A 19,453-nucleotide genomic window follows, 5' to 3' on the forward strand; every position below is an offset into this window, starting at 1 on the left:
TACAGAGTGTGCATACTCTACAAAGCACTTTGCTTGTCTCACGTAGGAAGACGCACACACACACACACACACACACTTGGCAAGTCTGGGATTAGAACACCGACCTAACTACTTTATCACACTACAGCATTACACAGTTATAGAATGCGCTACCGAGATTACTGGGACACAGCACTCCCAGAGGTGTATTTCTAGGTGGGTAACATCATCAGCCTTGCCAAAGGTGGGTATAGGAATTGTATGGAGTGTGAGCAGTCTAAAAGCATTATTCTGTACTCAGGCAGATGGGGACAAACACACACACACACACACACACACACACACACACACACACACACACACACACACACACACACACGGCAAGTCTGAGATTAGAATACCAACCTAACTACTTTATCACACTACAGCATTACACATTTACAGAATACGCTACCGAGATTACTGGGTCACAGCACTCCCAGAGGTGTATTTCTAGGTGGGTGACATCATCAGCCTTGCCAAAAGTGGGTATAGGAATTGTATGGAATGTGAGCAGTCTAAAAGCATTATTCAGCCCTCAGGCAGACGGGGACAAACACACACACACACACACACACACACACACACACACACACACACACTTGGCAATTCTGGGATTAGAGTACCGACCTATGTTATCACACTACAGCATTACACAGTTACAGAACGTGCTACCTAGATTAATGGATCACAGCACTCCCAGAGGTGTATTTCTAGGTGGGTGACATCATCAGCCTTGCCAAATGTGGGTATAGGAATTGTATGGAGTGTGAGCAGTCTAAAAGCATTATTCAGTCCTCAGGCAGATGGGTACACACACACACACACACACACACACACACACACACACACACACACCCTTGGCAAGTCTGGGATTAGAGCACCGACCTAACTACTTTATCACACTACAGCATTACACAGTTACAGAACGTGCTACCAAGATTATTGGTTTACAGCATTCCCAGAGTTGTTTTTCTAGGTGGGTGATATCATCAGCCTTGCCAAAGGTGGGTATAGGAATTGTATGGAGTGTGAGCAGTCTAAAAGCATTATTCAGTCCTCAGGCAGACGGGGACAGACACACACACTTGGCAAGTCTGGGATTTGAACAACAACCTAACTACTTTATCACACTACAGCACTGCGCAGTTACAGAACACGCTACCGAGATTACTGGGTCAAAGTACTCCCAGACATGTATTTCTAGGTGGGTGTCATCATCAGCCTTGCCAAAAGTGGGTGTAGGAATTGTATGGAGTGTGAGCAGTCTAAAAGCATTATTGAGTCCTCAGGCAGATGGGGACAAACACACACACTTGGCAAGTATGGGATTAGAACACCGACCTGACTACTTTATCCAACTACAGCATTACACAGTTACAGAACATGCTACCGAGATTACTGGGTCACAGCAGTCCCAGAGGTATATTTCTAGGTGGGTGATATCATCAGCCTTGCCAAAGGTGGGTATAGGAATTGTATGGAGTGTGAGCAGTCTAAAAGCATTATTCAGTCCTCAGGCAGATGGAGACAAACACACACATCAGTGGTGGGAACAGAACACCTGCCTATGTACAGATCACTATTACAATACTCCATAGATACGAGTCACGCCACACAGACTACATATTTCAAGGCTGTCATTATGACCTTCTATGAATGCGGACATCAACAGGGATGCTGGTCGTTAAGATGTACATACCTGTGAACCTGTGTGCATCTGTGGAATGGACAACTAATAACACTATACATGGTTACAATGGCCATGCCCATACACATAGAGGCACATTACTGACACAAGGTATCGCTGGGCATGCTCACACACTTAGTAGCACAGAGATTTTTGGGATGCACTATGTGTCCATCTACACAAGGTTATACTGGGCATGCTCATGCACTTAGTAGTACAGGGCTGTCTGGGATGCACTCTGATTCTAAACATGGAAAGCCACAGTGGCCATGCTATTACAGTTAGATGCAAACAACACATTGTAATGGGCTCTGTTGTTAGTAATTGTCATTGTTAGAAGGAATGCTGCACTACATACATCTGACACCGGTCTTATACACAATGTTTGCTGCTGTCCGTCACCTTAGATGTACCATTCTATACCAAGCACAATACTACCACTCGCAATGATGTCTTGCGAGGAGTGGCAACTGCTTGACCAACACAATGAGCCAATGTCCTTCTGTAATTACGAGGTTGTCCAGTGTTTGTCATTCTGGAATGACATGACTGAAAGTAGGCAGGCCTTTGTCACATATCACATGCATCCATGATTCAAGGGAGTGGGGATAATACCTAAGTTGCATTCACCTATATAGTGCCATTCCAAGGCAAATGTCCTAAATACAGGATAACACCCTGACACCTACAGGACAACTGCATTGTATGCTTATGCTAACCAATGCTAGATGTGTAGTGTACGTAATCACAGCTGCTCACTGTAGCTCCAACAATGGGGAGTACTGACATCTGTGCAGTGAGGAACACCTGGCTGAAGGCTCTGTAGTGCACAATAGCACTACCACCATATACCTCAGAACCAGACATGTGGGCCATAACACAGGTACTGACCGCTCCAAGTGGTGGTGTCCCCACATACATAAAGGCCACTCACATGTACTGACCGGTACTCCCACAAAAGGCATCACAGATGAGTCAGGTGCAGGAGACAGTGTCAAATGCTGCATTCTAGGATGGAACTCTCAGACACCACCATGCCCTTGGACCACCAACACACATCCATACATGTGGTAGGACATTTAATAGTACACCACCGTGTGACCCTTGACCAGTGGACTGTACCAAGCTCTACTTCAACTGTGCAGTGTACCCATTTACTGACACAGTTGCATCATGTGTTATGCAATGCAATGATACCACTGTCTGTAACCAGGTCAGCTGTACACATACCAGGGGCCCTTGGTTATTTATAGCATTAGCAGATGACTGTTGCTGTACACCAGTAAACACCCTCATGTTTGGATATGACATACATGTACCTGCCCTGGATATGTACATGCCACACACATACAACATATATGTAAATAGCATAGCTGTTGTTGTCCTTTGTGCAGACAGGTGGCTACAGCCATTACACACATGCACATGGAATGTAGGCACATGGCTGCTGAATGCTAACAGTACATAAGGTGTGATATCAATGTTGACAGAGGTAACATTCCCTCTGTACTGGTCAGCCATTACACCTATCATATCATACAACAGTCCATGTGTCATGTATATCATTACACATGTCCACCAACTGCAATGCCTACAAACATGCCCAAATGACAGGATTGTAGGACCTACACACATGTACATGTAATGGTGTGTGTTCAGATACCATGCATGTGCAGTTGCTGATGTATGCAGGTGAAGTGTTTCTTAGTGCATCATGCAGTTGTAATGCAGCCTCAACATTGCCAACTGTATATGGTGATATGCTGAAAGTATGGAAAGATCTACCTCAGGTGTGGACAGATGTGTGGACGTAACTAAGTGGTGGGGCATCTTTGCAGATGGATGTTTGCTGAGGACAGCTCTCAGGTGTGTCACAAGCGGTCCTACAATAACCTGTGTAACTGGTAAGCAATGGTTTTGTTAAATGAAGGGCAACACACACAACATAGACAGCAGTCATGGTGACACCGAAGGTAAATCACGTGACACCTGTAACAGGTAGGACCTCCCGTGTGCATATATCAGCACAGTTGCCAAAGAAAGCACCAGTACACTTTGTAACACATGCAATACTGCTGTAAGTCTGTCATACATATCATGAGATAGGCAGGTGTTTGATTTACAGTACTGGCATGTGTGATTGCGTGTGTGTCCATATATGTCATGTATGGTAGGGAATACATCTCAATTGTTACTCACTCTCCTGGGCACTGTTGTAGGCATCTGTACAGACTGCAATGTAGCAAGCAGGACATAGGCAAGGGTGTGTATCTCACACATGTGAGGTATCTGTATGTGCATGACATAGGTGTATTCAATAGTCAATGCCACAGTGTGTGTGTGTGTGTGTGTGTGTGTGTGTGTGTGTGTGTGTGTGTGTGTGTGTGTGTGTGTGTGTGTGTGTGTGTGCATGTGTGTATGTATGGCTTTCTGGTCCCTGCAGTGAGGATGTATGTTACCATAGTGAACTGATAAGACCCCTCCCCCATCCAGGCGATGCAATCTACTATCCGTGTTGATGTCCTCGATCTTAGGCCATACTGACTACCTGTACATGTGTATTCTCTGTGGTGCGTCATGTAGGGGGAAAGTACTGTAATGCACATAGGCAGGGGTCCTCACTTCAACAGTAGAAACTGTGTGTGTGAGTGTGTGTTACTGTGTTTGTGAATCTGTGAGTGTGTGGGTGTGTTACTGTGTCACTGAAAACATGTGTGTCAATACCTGAGTGTGTGGGTGCAGTTGTGTGTTCGCATCCTATCATGGGAACGTGTATTACTGCTTCCCATTGAGGCATCACACCTCCCACTGGCCTCTACCCTTGTCATCAGCTAGACTGCTCTCTTACCTCTCCACTCCATGTAACTGTACCTGTGATGTCACCCAGTATGGATGTCACTTCTGTAGCCACAGTAGCTTAATAAACAGCTATCATGCTCTTGGATCAGTAGACATGTTTGGAAGTGGGACATTCTAACTGTGATGCGGAAGCTACAAGGTGCATGCTAGTATTTTCATACATACCTGTGATAGTCCACATTTACATATGTGACACTAACTGCAAACACTGACATCCACCGGCACATGCAATATGACCTGAAGGAGGAAAGCAGAACATCATGACCAACATGCTGTTACTGTTGTTACATAAGACACATACTGTTAACAGTACGAAATACAATGTACATCTGTACTACATGGTATGTCTGCTGCCTGTCAACAGTACACAACAATTGTAATCTACACTTATCTTCCAAGTCTGTTCACCCTGTGCATCAGACCATATGAGCATGTCCCAGCACCGATGGTGTGGATGACAGGGATGCGGCACAGGCATCATCATATGCACAGGGTGATAATGTTTGCCAGAGGCCTAGGTTGCACCACTGGATGACATCATGTGTGTGGCTTAGGGCCTTTGATCTAATTAGGTATGTGTGGATGTTATTCATGTGTGTGTTGCGGTGCCCTACATATGTTTCTGGTGTGTGCGTGTATGTATGCACACAGTTCTGGCATGTGTCTGGTCTACACATGGGTATTATTGTCAGCTGTGGACTGTACAGGCCAGGTTTTACAGTCCATGGTGTCCAGCCAGGGCCACGTGACCTGTGCCTGCCAGAGGTTGCACGGCTACTACCAGGCAGAGGTGCAGATTGGGTACTGTCTGATGACACATATCCAATGAAACTGTGTCCCTGTTGGGACCATCCAAGGCCACGTGAACATGACCTGCTGTGTCGTGGTGTAGACAGCACAGCACCAGCTGCACTGCTGCTGCTACCGCCACTATGGGAGCAGGCATGTGAGGTATTTCATTCACGTAGACCTGAAACAGGAGATGTAGCAGGCCTATGTCCATGTGCACGACGCCTCATGCCTACCAGATGTTCCAACACAGACAGCTCACGCTCGTGGATTGTCATGCCATGGTCAAGGACCCCAACCATGTCACCCAATCGTCTATCCAAAGCTTCAGCAATTTAGTGTTGAGCATTTACCATTGCCTGGATGTTGTTTTTTAAAGAACGGACAGCAGCCCTCTGAAGCCTCTGATCTTCTCTGTGGTGCCATTCAGCACGTGCCTGTGCCTCCATTACAGCCTGAAACATGCATCTGGTGACACCAGCTGCTGCGCTCTGTCTTACAGGGGCATGTTAGCCAGAGGTCCTTCTACATGCAGCACTGGCCACGTGCCTGTGTGGGGCATCACCAGTCAGTTGGCTGACACCATGGTGTGCAGGCACACCTTCCATAGCCCCCACACTTTCCTGTTCCAAGCTACCACACACCAACTGTCCTTCCCCTATGGCCACTGGTGATGGGGTATGTGTAGGCATGAGAACTGCATGTGAGGATGAGGGGGATATATGTGGAATGGCAACCGATTGTACAGATTCAGCCCCTGACAACCCTGCCTGTGCCTCAATCATGCATTAATCATCACTGCTAGAGTCTGTGGGGACACTAACATCAGATGGACCGCAGGAGGGGAATGCACCTACATCACCTGTGTGGGGCAGATAAGAACTGTACATTACAATCTATACAATAGCCACAGACACACACACGCACACACACACAGACACACACACACACACACACACACACACACACACACACACACACACACACACACACACACACACACACGCTATGGCACCCAACATGCATGTGATATGTCAGAAGACATGCAACATGCATGTGATACAGCAGACGGCATGCAGCGTAGACAATAATAGTGGTAGTTATCATATATCCCTGGGTTTCACACAACAGCATGCATGTGTCATAGCAGAATGCATGCAAATTACACAATCATAGTAGTAGTTAGCATACATCCCTGTGTTACACCATGTAGACCAGCACAGCTTAACAGTACACCTGCCTGATGTGTGGCATATGACCTTGACCATCATATGTAGTATGACATGTGATCTGCTGACATGTGCAATGACATGCATACATGTTTAACACAATGGTGTCCTGTCAAATATACAGTGGGGTAATGGTGTCCCAATGCAGTGTTGTCTGTCCACCCTACAGATATACTGCACATTTAGCTGATGTGCATGGCCATTGTCGGGAATCATGAGGCATCTCTATTGCTATACAGTGTGAGTTACAGACACAGTTCATAGCCATGACTGTGTTCAGATACAATACATATATACTGTGGAATGTGACCCACGTCACTGATTTGTATATACACTAAACCATGATGTGGAATGTGTGACACAGGTCATTGAAGGGTATACGGATGACACCCCTGCACATCTGCAACCATATTGCTGCTGCCTGGCAACTATGGCCAGACATGGCAAACTCGTTGGTACACCATGTCCCACATGACATCTGTGTACCACACACACACACACACACACACACACACACACACACACACACACACACACACACACATGAGGATCAAGGATGACATTGATGTCCGACACCAGCAAGGGGAATGTACTATATCTGTGGGCTGATGTGGATACTGTACAGGTGACTGCTGTCATGTCGTGACACACTCAAGATGTTCAACACATCTTATGTGGTGGATTGATGTCACGCCTATACAAGATGTGCACAGGCCTGTAGGATGTCTAGTGTTCCACATCTGCAATATAAGCATTACACAAAGGTAATAGTTGGACCATGTGGAGCCAATGTACGACAATGTGTACACACAAGCGCATCACGTCTACTGTGTGTGTTGCTTCATGTCTCTGGCCATTCTCCATGGCCATGTGTGTACATGTGTTGGCCAAATTATTGTGACAGGCATCTATTTCACATGTCTGTGTTGTCCCATATGACATACACCCTTAGATGTCATTTGTTCCACTGATGACAGGGTTATGCAGACAAAGGGTGGTATGTTTGGTATGTGGGATATGTTTTTCAGGATAGTTAGGCAGTGTTGCAGCCAGCCTACTAGATGTCATGGGCATGTCAGATAGCACATTACATTATGTGACATTCATACCAGGGCTATGATCCACACCAGTGAATCCTGTGGGCTGGCCATACTCCAGCTCACTGTGTAGTACTGTTTGTATTCCCGACATGTGTAATTCTGATCTGTAGTACATGTCCCTACAGTGAACAGCACCTCTACCTTTGTATGCACAGCTGTACATACATCTGGCAATGACAGTTTGTGAGGTTTCATGTCAGTGTTTCACATCCTTTGCAAGTATTGCACATGGGTAGCCATTGTGATGCATTGCAGCTCTGACCTGTATATTGTGACAGGACCATACATTATGTGTACATGTGGTAAATGGCCACATGGCAGATAGATCTGTGCATTAAGATGCCTGATAAATAATAACAGTCTCACCTGCAACGGGGTGCTGTCGCAGCGGAACGCCAGAGGTACCTAAATAGGAGTAACACAGCAGTATGATCATTATCCACGGCTGTATGATAGCTACAGGGTGCAATGTGCATGTTAACATATACACCAGTACAATAGACTATACTATGGAGTATGCACATGTGTGCATACACAGAGTAGCATACTATAGTATGCGGCATGTGTGTATACATGCCTTGCATATGATGTTACATTACATATTGTACAGTGACACATGTAACTATATGGAATATAGTTGTTATAGGTGCAGTAGTGACTTACCAGGCAACTCCAGGCTTGGTGGTTGAGAGACACCCACCTCCATGATATCGGCTAAGGCTTGTGGATGTTGTTCTGCATGTGTCCCCAGGTTGGCCAGTAGCTCCTCGGTATGTGTGAGTGGGGGCTGCGTTGGTGGCCCACCACCTGTTGCACCTTGTTCCCTGGTGATTGCATTCACATGCTGTTTCATCCATCTAATGAGGTCTGTACACTGTCTGTGCACCTGCTGGTATGTGCAGTTGTGGCCACCCACATCATTAACGCTCCTGTGAAGTTACTTCCACAGGGTATCCTGCTGCTGTGCATCCTGTGGCACATGGCTGAAAAGGACATCATGATTGTCATGTAGGTATGGGATGAGGGCCTCATCCTCCAAGTGGGTATAAGGTGGTAGCCTTGCACGTGGCATACCCGGAAGACATAATGATGGTGACAGGTCATAGTAACTCACAGAGACATACAGAGCTACAGCTGAACATACATGTGTATCACATTTATTACAATTAAATAGTTGTCTTTGCAAATCTACATGACACTGACACCACTGACATGTTTTTGTCACACACATTTGACACTCAGTCGTGATTGGATATTATCACCATATATGTGTGTATGTCACCTGAATACATTGCTCATACTCCATGTGGATGCTGTCTTGATGTGGGTATGACTGTTTTCCTGTACTGGTGTTCTTACCTGTCAGTACATGGCTGGATGTGTCCACATTAATGCAGTCAACCTTGATGCTGTGTATATGTCACATATAAAGACTTACACTGCCTTAACAGACATGACCTTTGACCCTGCAGACTTGCTCACAGGTTTTACATGTATGTGTTTTGCCATATACATCTACACGGCACAGTACAGCAGTTCAACATCCTGCCATGTATCACCTGTGTTGCACATGTGATACACATGGGACACTGGCTAGCCAGATGGTATTTGCAGGGATGGATATCAACTATAGCATGTACAGTTAAAGTCAACTAGTAGGCTATATGCCCTGGACCCTGTATGAATCTAGGATGAAAGGTTACCTAGCTGTAGCCAACAGACGGGTTTTTGGGGCCAGGTGGAGCAGTGCCACATAACTGATCCACAGGGTTAATGATACATTTACCATGTGGTCATCACACCATGTCTGAGAGGGGGGCAATGTGCAGCTTTGCTGGACAGGAATGCATAGTATGGCAGGAGTATGTAAAGTGTATGGGACAAGGATCTGTCCAGCATGTGGTGATCCTAGTACTAGGAAGGTGGATGTCCATGAAGTATGTGTTTGAGATCAGGATGTGTATGTGTAGCATGTCCAACATCATTGGGTTGGACATGGTTTTATTCAGGGTAGGCATCATGCAACATAGTGGAGATGGGGATTAGAAAGGCTGGTGTAGGCCATATGAACATGGCCAATACCCCTTAAAGGAAATATGTGATCTGATATGGGTCACTTGAGTGTTGAGTATGGCTGGACAATGGTCTCTATATTCATGGATGGCACCCTGTCATGATTACGGTTGCCACATATGACTACCTGACAGGTGTGGTGATGTAACTATCACAGGAAAGACAACTGTGCAGCTTCATCCCTTACACACAGTGTCCATTATGTTGACCTAGGTGGTAGTTCATGGGTACAAGGTTATTAACATAGGGGTGACAATGCAATATGTAGCTGCCAGATTGTGCCCATATGTCACACACCTCACCCACAAAGCCCCTTCTGTATGTTGTCCACAACACTCTGAGTCAGCTATTGCACCTAGGTCATAGTAATTTGCATACTTCAATAGGCAGATGCCTTCTGTTAGTCTGTGTGGTATAGACTACAATAAGGGGGAGTACAATGAATTAACCATGTCTTACTGTAGCCGGCACCGGTGTGATGTACATGTATTATTCAGACACCTTCTGTAGTGTTGGTTCTGCCAGCAGTCCCATTGCAAAACACTCCTGTGACATAGGAATTTACATCTAGTATACTGAGTGTAGGTGGAACACAGTATGGGTGATGATGTCCTATGACCTGGCAAGGATATGATATGCAGTATGAAATCAACCTTACTGTCATCTACATCTGTACTGCTGGCATCAAATAAGTTGGCCAAGGTTCATGGCCTTTTAGACCAGACTCATCAGCGTAGTAGTGCAGTACTTCCCGTTATCAGTGGTGTCTCCCCCTTTGTGGGTTGTGATACCTGTTGGTGTGTACCATTTAATGTGTACACAGCCTGACATGAAGGTATGTTTTACATGATGTGTATGTGGAGAGCAACTTGTTTTGCCATATGTGTATGATACAACCTGGGATGTAGACAGGTCCCATGCAGCCTGAGTGCAGCTTGTACCTGCATAGTTGTGGTTACAGGGGCTCTGTAGTGTACATGGATATATGATTGTGTACCTGTTGGGGGGACAGTGTGTTTATGTTATCCAAGACCCTATCTGGATTGCTTATTCAGGCTCAGCACTTGTTCAGAACTTGTAAGCACTACATAAGCTACTAATTACTATAGCACTCAATCTTCCTCATTACCTAGAGGTAAACAGTTTTTGTACGTACTTTTCTCACTTGCTTACAGTAAAACAGCTCTTGTACTCACTTTCCTCACTTATCTAGGGGAAAATAGTTTTATATTCAGGTATGTACAAGGGTCAGCTCCCAGTGTTCTCTCCTGTCTATCTGATGAATCTGGACATCTTGAGGCAATGTAGAAATTGCCTCATGTACAAAGACAACCCTCTCCGCCTACCACCCAACACTGCAACCTGTGAGAGATGCACTTGTCTAGCCTAACTGGAGGTAAAGCTCTCTCCAACCAAGACTGAACCTGACAGTCATGTGGAGAAGGTAAACATTTGCACCACACCACACTCATCACATAGTCTCACTAAATCTACACCACCATAATTCACACATAGTAACACAAAATCATTCGCGGAGGCTCTCAATAATAATCTGTCTAAGCAACAGAGACCTCCAAAGCAGAAATGCAAGCAGCCTCCAACCCCCAACACAACCCCAATGGCGCATAGACCACAGATTCAGTGTGCCACTCAACCACAGCCAATAAGGCAAATCAATGTACCCAACACACTGGTCATAGGTGACTCTATAGTCAGGCACACTGATGTCCCACTCACCAGGCTAAACAAGGAGAAGGTTACTTTCAGCTGCCTGTCAGGTACCAAAATCCACCACATAATCCATGCACTCAGGTCACTCCACAACAAGTACAAATATGACGCTGTCTTTGTCCATGTTGATGTGAATGACCTGAGATATACCTCCCTGGACTACATGAAAAGAGACATGGAAGAGCTCTCCCATCTTGTAGCCCAGGCAAGTATGACCCTAGCCCTGAGTAGCATTCTGCCATTGCTCAGAATGATACTGCAGTACAAGGACAAAATGTCTGACTTCAACAATTGGCTAAGCTTCTGGGATTATTCTAAGGGGATCCAGTATCTGTCTGCTTGGGATGACATGGTCAACAGACAACGATGCTTTGCCACAGATGGCATGCACCTGTCACCACTGGGATTCCAGATACTGGCTAAGGCTCTTGCTGCCCCTATAGTGCCTTTTTTAGGCAAGGTTCAAATAACATATTCAACACCATAACAGGAACAGGCAAGCACAAACTGAGGGTAATGCTACTCAATGCTGGAAGTCTAAATCTCAAAATGCACTCACTCGAGGCACTCCTTGTAATGGAGAACATTGATATCTGTGCAGTGACTGAGACCTGTCTCAAGGTTCCAGAGAGCACCCCTGCACTACCAGGCTATAACTCATAGCACACTTTTCGGCCATGTAACCTGGACCGGATCACCTAAGGTGGAGGTGTGTCCATATTCATTAAGGATATCCACCCCTCCAGGCTAGTTGCTTAGCACAATGCATCCGAGGTTATCCAAGTGCAACTACCTCTGGGCTAAACTGCAATCCAAATCATAGCTTGCTACAGATCCCCACCATGCCCCAAGATTCCCACTCCTCTTTTCTTGATGTACTGGAAATTATTAGCGTTCAGCCAAACACCCTACTAATGGGCGACTTCCCCTACCCCACCATTAACTGGAAAAGCTACTTGTGTACCAACTCATTAGCTCAACACTTTCTGGAATTCATAAACTCCAAGAGCCTGGATCAACTTATCCATACACCCACCATAGGCAGCAATATCCCAGACCTAGGCATTACCAACATGAGTGACCAGTGTTCCACACCTGAAGTCAACTCCTCATTGGTCCGATCCGACCATAAGCTAAACACCCTTGATATCCACATCCCGCCCCCATCCCCCATTAAGGAAACCACAGTATAATATTTCTACAAAGCCAACTTCATGCTTCTTAAGACAGAAGTGGTGAACTTCATGACACCTGTGCAGATGGACAATACAGTTACAACTGCTGAATCCTACACAAATGCACTCTATAAGCACTTACACAAGTGCATGGACCTTGCTATCCCAAACAGAACCAAGATGCTATCCTCCAAATTAAGGAAGCCAATCTGGTGGTCCTCTGCCATAAACAAACTGTACAACAGAAGGAAGACACTGTTGCAAAAGAGAGAGTACAATTCCATGAGTGGAGGAGCTCCCAGGTCAGCCTCAGTAAAAAGCTGAGATCCCTTATAAGATCCTCCAAAGCTAGCTATGGAAACAAAACTTCCACTAATTCCAAGGACAACCACAAAACATTTTATAGCTATGTCAAATATCTTGATGTCAACACCCAGATCTGCTCTGAGTTACAGCTCAAAGGCATGAACATTACAGAACCAACTGATACTGCCAACATCCTGGCAGATAGGTTCAGTTCTACCTTTCTCCTCTCACCCCTAAAGGGCCCATATCTATACAGGAAGAATGCAGAGTCCCTGTAATCACAACTATGCAGGTAAAAGCTGCACTCTCTAAAGCCAATATCACAGCATCCATGGGACCGGACAACATCCCAGGCTGCGTTTACATGAACTTCAGAACGAACTGGCTCCCCACCTATGGACCATGTTCAATAATAGCCTCACATCAGGCTTTGTGCCCCGGAATGGCACCCAGCAACAGTTATCCCACTCCACAAATGTGGCGCCACTACGGACCCCGGGACCTTTTGCCCTATAGGCCTGACTAGCCTGGTCTGCAAGGCTATGGAGCACATCATCATGGATCTCAGTCACAGAGACATTGGGTACCTCCAGACCAGACCTTTGACCCCTCCCAGTTCTGCTTTGTTAAGGGCAGACCATGCCTCCTAAACCTTGTGGACTTCTTTGAGACAGTTACCAAGGCATTAGATGAGGGCACGGAGGTCCACACAGCCTACCTTGATCTCTTAAAGGCTTTCAACACCATTCCCCATTCTGGTATTATCGACATACCCATCCACCTGAACATTAACCCCTACATCATGAGATGGTTTGCAAAGTGTCTCATGGACAGAACCTACACAGTGGGAGTTGCATACGCTAGGTCCGACTGTAAACCAGTTACAAGTGGCATCCCCAGGGTTCAGCCCTAGGACCCCTCATGTTCGTATATATTTCTCTGAGGTACAGGCAAACACAGGAGGGCTTTGGCTGAAAAGGTTTGCAGATGACTGCAAACTAGGGGCCATAATTGTTTCCCAGGCTGATACAGACACCCTCCAGAAGGGTCGCACTGAGACGGATACCTGGTGTCAATATCATAGCCTCAAGCTGAATGCCAAAAAGTGCATAGTCATCCCCTTTGGATAAAACTAATTACCCGTGGACTACCACATAGGTGCTAGTCCCCTACATACAGAAAAGGTAATAAGGGATCTGGGAACCCAAGTAGATAGCAATCTTTCCTTGGATAACCATAATGCCAAGGTAGTTAATATATCCTTCTACGTGGCCCCCTAATCTCAAATGGGTTTGCATCCAGAGCAAAGGAGGCCATTGTGCCTCTCTACTCATGACTTATTAGACCCATTAAAGAATACAACATCCCATTTGGGATGTACCTTACAAGACAACTGCAATAGCTTGGAAGACCACAACAGTACCACACCAAGAGGATTACTGACCTCAAACAAATGACCTATGCAGCCCAACTAAAGAAACTCCAGCTGTACTCGGTTGCATACCACGTACTCAGAGGTGATCTCTGCTTAACATACAAGGCCCATGTCCAACCCAGTATTGCTGGATATGCTCCACCTAAACAAAAGCTCCTGAGAGCCACATGCTCTAGGGATATACACCTGACCACAATGATAACTAGGCATGCTGGTGGGATAGATTCCAGACCCGGAGACTCCCCATGCTTTGGAACATGATTCCAATGTACATCAGGCAGGGCCCCTCACTAGCACTCTTCAAGAGAAACCTTGACAGGTGGATGGGAGACAGACATATACCCCGGGGATCACTGCAGTGGCTCTGCTGGACAGAGGCACAGGGAACTAATGGCTCTGCTGTTCAGAGGCACAGGGAACTAACCTAAGGGGGGGGGTGGCAGAAGCCAACACACTCTAGCTAGGCTTATAAATACCCTTGGGCAGACAGCCTAGTACCTACCTTTGAACTTATTACATGTCTTATGTGCATGGATAGTTAACTAGCTCTTCCATTTTACTTTGCTATCATGCTGATAAACTGTTGGGTGACAAGAAGTCATATGTATCCTGTTATTGTGTATTGTAAATGCCAATAGACATAACTGTTTGCCTAACATAACAGTAATGCTATGTAAAATGTAATACATATCTGCTTACAATACTGTACATTTACAGTTATTGGCACAATATCCCACAATGCAAATCATAATTGCACAGTAGGCCAACCTTTGACATGTTATTCTCAGTAATACACCCATACATATACCTTCTGTTACAATATATCAATATATACTATCCCCTGTTATAGCATGTACTTGTTGGACCAGCCCTGCCACTGACAGCGGCTGGTGAGGAATTGTTGGGTTCAAAGCCCTTATATAGCATCCCTTGTGGTGTATGCAGTGTTTGCCTTGTGACCTACAGTGGTACACACATAAATACTACAAGAGTTACTATGCTCAACAATACATCACTACAAGATAACTGTTTCCATTATATGCGTTGCATACACTTTAAATATTACAGAACAGGTACTACATACACAGACATACTGAGTGTTCTACATACCTTATTAGTAACCCAAGGTGTCGTTGACTGTTATTTCAATCCTTTTCAGTTTGTGTTTCAATCTTCTTTGTAATGTTCTGCTGGTATATACATATGGTTTGAATGTGTGATAAGCCATCCTTTTATAGTTAAATATTGGTAACGTGCTATCCTGACCACCAATTTGTGTTACAAAGTAGTTATTTAGATGCACATCAGCTGTGCAGCTACTCCATTAGCCAATACCATGGCAACAGTGGTGTATAACTGAGTACTCCACTTGGGTGTTGTCCCTTTGCCTTACTTTTGAGGAAGACGGCCTGGACTTCATGACACCTGTGCAGATGGACAATACAGTTACAACTGCTGAATCCTACACAAATGCACTCTATAAGCACTTACACAAGTGCATGGACCTTGCTATCCCAAACAGAACCAAGATGCTATCCTCCAAATTAAGGAAGCCAATCTGGTGGTCCTCTGCCATAAACAAACTGTACAACAGAAGGAAGACACTGTTGCAAAAGAGAGAGTACAATTCCATGAGTGGAGGAGCTCCCAGGTCAGCCTCAGTAAAAAGCTGAGATCCCTTATAAGATCCTCCAAAGCTAGCTATGGAAACAAAACTTCCACTAATTCCAAGGACAACCACAAAACATTTTATAGCTATGTCAAATATCTTGATGTCAACACCCAGATCTGCTCTGAGTTACAGCTCAAAGGCATGAACATTACAGAACCAACTGATACTGCCAACATCCTGGCAGATAGGTTCAGTTCTACCTTTCTCCCCTCTCACCCCCTAAAGGGCCCATATCTATACAGGAAGAATGCAGAGTCCCTGTAATCACAACTATGCAGGTAAAAGCTGCACTCTCTAAAGCCAATATCACAGCATCCATGGGACCGGACAACATCCCAGGCTGCGTTTTACATGAACTTCAGAACGAACTGGCTCCCCACCTATGGACCATGTTCAATAATAGCCTCACATCAGGCTTTGTGCCCCCGGAATGGCACCCAGCAACAGTTATCCCACTCCACAAATGTGGCGCCACTACGGACCCCGGGACCTTTTGCCCTATAGGCCTGACTAGCCTGGTCTGCAAGGCTATGGAGCACATCATCATGGATCTCAGTCACAGAGACATTGGGTACCTCCAGACCATTGACCCCTCCCAGTTTGGCTTTGTTAAGGGCAGACCATGCCTCCTAAACCTGGTGGACTTCTTTGAGACAGTTAACAAGGCATTAGATGAGGGCACGGAGGTCCACACAGCCTACCTTGATCTCTCAAAGGCTTTCAACACCATTCCCCATTCTGGTATTATCGACATACCCATCCACCTGAACATTAACCCCTACATCATGAGATGGTTTGCAAAGTGTCTCATGGACAGAACCCACACAGTGGGAGTTGCATACCCTAGGTCCGACTGTAAACCAGTTACAAGTGGCATCCCCCAGGGTTCAGCCCTAGGACCCCTCATGTTCGGTATATATTTCTCTGAGGTACAGGCAAACACAGGAGGGCTTTGGCTGAAAAGGTTTGCAGATGACTGCAAACTAGGGGCCATAATTGTTTCCCAGGCTGATACAGACACCCTCCAGAAGGGTCGCACTGAGACGGATACCTGGTGTCAATATCATAGCCTCAAGCTGAATGCCAAAAAGTGCATAGTCATCCCCTTTGGATAAAACTAATTACCCGTGGACTACCACATAGGTGCTAGTCCCCTACATACAGAAAAGGTAATAAGGGATCTGGGAACCCAAGTAGATAGCAATCTTTCCTTGGATAACCATAATGCCAAGGTAGTTAATATATCCTTCTACGTGGCCCCCTAATCTCAAATGGGTTTGCATCCAGAGCAAAGGAGGCCATTGTGCCTCTCTACTCATGACTTATTAGACCCATTAAAGAATACAACATCCCATTTGGGATGTACCTTACAAGACAACTGCAATAGCTTGGAAGACCACAACAGTACCACACCAAGAGGATTACTGACCTCAAACAAATGACCTATGCAGCCCAACTAAAGAAACTCCAGCTGTACTCGGTTGCATACCGTGTACTCACAGGTGATCTCTGCTTAACATACAAGGCCCATGTCCAACCCAGTATTGCTGGATATGCTCCACCTAAACAAAAGCTCCTGAGAGCCACATGCTCTAGGGATATACACCTGACCACAATGATAACTAGGCATGCTGGTGGGATAGATTCCAGAGCCGGAGACTCCCCATGCTTTGGAACATGATTCCAATGTACATCAGGCAGGGCCCCTCACTAGCACTCTTCAAGAGAAACCTTGACAGGTGGATGGGAGACAGACATATACCCCGGGGATCACTGCAGTGGCTCTGCTGGACAGAGGCACAGGGAACTAATGGCTCTGCTGTTCAGAGGCACAGGGAACTAACCTAAGGGGGGGGGTGGCAGAAGCCAACACACTCTAGCTAGGCTTATAAATACCCTTGGGCAGACAGCCTAGTACCTACCTTTGAACTTATTACATGTCTTATGTGCATGGATAGTTAACTAGCTCTTCCATTTTACTTTGCTATCATGCTGATAAACTGTTGGGTGACAAGAAGTCATATGTATCCTGTTATTGTGTATTGTAAATGCCAATAGACATAACTGTTTGCCTAACATAACAGTAATGCTATGTAAAATGTAATACATATCTGCTTACAATACTGTACATTTACAGTTATTGGCACAATATCCCACAATGCAAATCATAATTGCACAGTAGGCCAACCTTTGACATGTTATTCTCAGTAATACACCCATACATATACCTTCTGTTACAATATATCAATATATACTATCCCCTGTTATAGCATGTACTTGTTGGACCAGCCCTGCCACTGACAGCGGCTGGTGAGGAATTGTTGGGTTCAAAGCCCTTATATAGCATCCCTTGTGGTGTATGCAGTGTTTGCCTTGTGACCTACAGTGGTACACACATAAATACTACAAGAGTTACTATGCTCAACAATACATCACTACAAGATAACTGTTTCCATTATATGCGTTGCATACACTTTAAATATTACAGAACAGGTACCACATACACAGACATACTGAGTGTTCTACATACCTTATTAGTAACCCAAGGTGTCGTTGACTGTTATTTCAATCCTTTTCAGTTTGTGTTTCAATCTTCTTTGTAATGTTCTGCTGGTATATACATATGGTTTGAATGTGTGATAAGCCATCCTTTTATAGTTAAATATTGGTAACGTGCTATCCTGACCACCAATTTGTGTTACAAAGTAGTTATTTAGATGCACATCAGCTGTGCAGCTACTCCATTAGCCAATACCATGGCAACAGTGGTGTATAACTGAGTACTCCACTTGGGTGTTGTCCCTTTGCCTTACTTTTGAGGAAGACGGCCTGGATATGTTGTTTGTGATTTATTTCAACAGCTATATGGAGACAGACAGAGATATATTAGCTTCATGACTCCCGTATATTGTGTGTAATGGCTAGAAGATGTTCTACATGTGAGTACAGCTGTTATATTTCAGAACATTGCTACTTATGCAGGGTTTGTTTGTACCTGATACTTCTGCATATGTTTCAATCTGGCAAGGATGTTTGGGCAGCTCAAGGCTGTATGGCTATGCATGAAATGTTAGATGGTTTACAGTGTGCTCACCAGACATCTTTGGTTTGTTGTACATGTGTATCATACTGTGCTGTTAATCAGTAATTGGTAACACTTCCTGGTGTACACACAACCCTCTGAAATGGGATTAGTGCAAACAAACCCTGTAACATCAGCAGCTGTTCCATTGTATAGCAGCAACTATTTCACATAGGGCCATGTTAGTGTGTCTCTGACAAGGTATGTTAAGGCTTCTGCAGATGTCGTACAGTGAGTGAATGATTTGTGGTGTTATTACAGTTTGTATTGTAATTGGTTTGGGTGTGGGGGAGA

Source organism: Protopterus annectens, chromosome 1.part0, assembly GCF_019279795.1.
Source record: "Protopterus annectens isolate FY-2018-M chromosome 1.part0, PAN1.0, whole genome shotgun sequence".
NCBI lineage: Eukaryota > Metazoa > Chordata > Ceratodontiformes > Protopteridae > Protopterus > Protopterus annectens.